We start from the raw sequence: 3057 nt of genomic DNA on the forward strand, positions 1-3057 counted from the left end.
AGTAATACAATTGCAGTTTTAAAATAATTTCAACCTATTTTATCCATTTTAACACCGCAACTCAGACCCTAGGTCAGTCAGGGCCATTATATGCAAACCATCAAACTGCCATCTCTTATTGATAGTGCTAACCAATCTTTATAACTTCCAATAATAATTCAACAAATAATACTCAAACATGTTATTAACCTTAATAAACTGTGTTTACCACCTCCCAAAGGGTGATGTAATCGCAATTTTGGTAAAGCACATCAAGACCATTTTATTGAAGAGTATTGGTTCTTCCAATCTCGGTCTTGATAAGAAGATTTTTGAAATTTTAGACAATTTGTCCTCGCCCGTTCACTTTTGCTGATTTGACCAATCAAATTCATGATTAGAAAATACCAAAATAATTGACCAATCAGAAAGCCCGACATATATGTCAGCACCTGGACAGGGGGAACTACTGTTTTTGTTTACAAATTATCGCTGTAGGCCTAGTTAGCATACCGGGTAGGTTTTTCGTTAATAAAAATGTAATAAACAGAATATCTAACAGTGTCTTCAGTAATACCAAATATATTTCACTCGTGTGGCTAATATTTTGATATTTTTTTTAAAGCCTCAGCGCGCGAAGCGCGCTCGGCAAAGATCGGCCGGAGGCCGGTCTTTGCCGAGAGGCTTTTAATCTGTTTTCCCTCTAAAACGGAAGTAACTGTAAACCGGAAATCGCGGTTTCGAGATCTCGCGGGTTTTATGAATTAAAAAAAAATTAACTGATTTCAAGTGCTAAAATCGAGAGAATTCTCATACAATAGATATTTTATTATAAAAGTAAATGTGTAGTTGAAGTTCTATAGTATTTTAGTAGAAATATCTGTCGGACAATTGGAGTTGGTTCGAGATTAAGCCGGAAATCGACAAGTTGTCATGGTTGCCAAGTGGAAGCAAACGCTCGGCGATAGAGAGGAGAGAGTTTGTTTTGCAACAATTTGAAAGGTAAGTTCGTTTATAAGTGTTTATATCAGCTAATTTTGGTCTTCTTATGCAACTTACATCTTTAAATAATGATATAATGGACTTTTCAGGTAAGATAGAAGACTTTTTGTGCTGACTTAACGTTCATTGATAAAGTTTATTGAATGAAGTGATACTGAACCGATCATATTTATGTTTACATACACTGTTCGGCAGGCTCAGTTGCGGTAATTTGAATATAGAATATTAATTGAAATAATAACTGGAAGTCTAGCAAGAAAGTGCGGAGAAAAATATTCATCCAGACTCTTTGTTATTCTTTGTTAGATACAATTATTGCTTAAAATTTCTAAAACTGACAATTCTTTTTACATTGAAAATTGTCATGTGTGCATCACAGAATATTAATACTGGAGTCAACAGACGACAGTTTCGTTGTCCCAGAAGTTCTTGACTGTAGTTTTTGTTGCATTTTGGTGTATTGGAGAATGGATATATCTAAATTGGGTATATTCTAGAGCAAATAACTTCTCTTTCGGACGAGAAATCTTATTCCCGAAAGATTGCAAATTTTAGCCGCCAGACCCCTGGCGCTCGCATTACCACTAAATTACTGGATCCATTCTGTAAATAGTTATGATGGATTATACGTATACAGTATATATACCTTATACACTTTTTTGCCAGTGCGTGTACATGTAGCTATTTGGACTTGATTTCTGTATGCAGATAGTGATAGTACCTTATCAAATGGATTTGTGCATATGCTGTTAAGGGATATGTAATATTGATAAATATTGTTGCTAATGAATATTTGCCTTTATATTAGTCCATTCTTAAATATATAGTTTTGACGGATGGTTATAAATTTAGCTAGTGAGAGTTTTATGATTGTCAAAATGAATTTTCGATAGTTTAAATTAAATGGATTGATTCAATGGCTTAATGGTTGTGCTGATGAAATCAGTTTGTGAGGAAAGGAAGAATAATTTATATCTACTTGTGAGAATTGCTTTCCATGACCCACACCATGCATTATCCTTGATAATTAGTAAATGAAAGTAATACACAGTTTAGAACTTAAATGCTTCTAAAGAGAGATAATTTGATGATTGACTATTTTCACTATTGATTAGTCATTTTAAAAGGATAATGAATCCAAAGAGAAATTTTGTATCATTTGAAATTAACATTTTTATCTTTAAACTATAACACAGATTTTAATACTTGTATTTTGCAGATTCTACAGGATGGACATGCACTTAAATATCAATGTTTACATTTTGAGCTTTTTACAGTTTTCGGACTTGATGCATACCTAACAGATTGATGTGAATCAGAAACTGAAAGAAAATGTGTATTTATGAAAGTATACGGGGAATTCCCAAAAACAATAACTGTGGCTGTGGCAACGGTGGGTTTTACAGTCCATACAAAATGGTGGAACGCAGCAAGCGTGGAACTGCAAAAACGCAGACAGATTCTGCCAAAAAAAGACACAAAAGTGTGTGGAATCGTTAAAACCCAAGTATTTTCTTAGGAAAGGAACCGATTAATTGGAACTTAATGAGAGAAGAAAACGGAATAGACTCGAATTCCGATTTTTCTGGACGTTTATTTGATTGCTGGTTAGCTTTTGAACATTGTCAACTTTACCGATCTAAGATTTTATCAATGTGTTGTATGCATTTTGCTACATTATAAAATAAAGGATTTGAATGTTAACTAGACTCTATGTTTGTTTATTTTGTTCAGTTACCTGTGTATTACGTGAATATTCTTTTAATATGTTTAAATGAAAGCATTATTAGGCTATTTTATATACTGATGTCTCAAGACCTCCCTCGGTCAAGCGTCCAGGCCAGTAGTCAAGCATCTTGGATTGCCATTAATGCATGTGTGCAACTAGAATTTTAGGTTGTTCGGGAGTATGTGGCTTTAAAGACGTCCGAGTATACGTAGGACACTAAAATTTTGAATGGTAACTATCTCATGAGATTAGTCATTAGTGATACATAAAACAACTGCATGATTTATATGTCTCTGAAGATTTTTTTAATGAATCTATCCAGCAGCTTTGCTGCATTTTCTTGTTTT

The 3057-nt window shown here is 33.7% G+C and overlaps 1 long non-coding RNA gene across 1 annotated transcript; it reads left to right on the forward strand.

Moving 5' to 3' along the window:
- Positions 1–867: 867 nt before the first annotated feature.
- LOC117320809 lies at positions 868–2688 on the forward strand. The gene is made up of 2 exons (XR_004531163.1): positions 868–981; positions 2201–2688. It is a non-coding gene; the product is annotated as an uncharacterized LOC117320809 (long non-coding RNA).
- The last annotated feature ends 369 nt before the right edge of the window (positions 2689–3057 follow it).

Source organism: Pecten maximus, unplaced genomic scaffold (genome assembly GCF_902652985.1).
Source record: "Pecten maximus unplaced genomic scaffold, xPecMax1.1, whole genome shotgun sequence".
Taxonomy (NCBI): domain Eukaryota; kingdom Metazoa; phylum Mollusca; class Bivalvia; order Pectinida; family Pectinidae; genus Pecten; species Pecten maximus.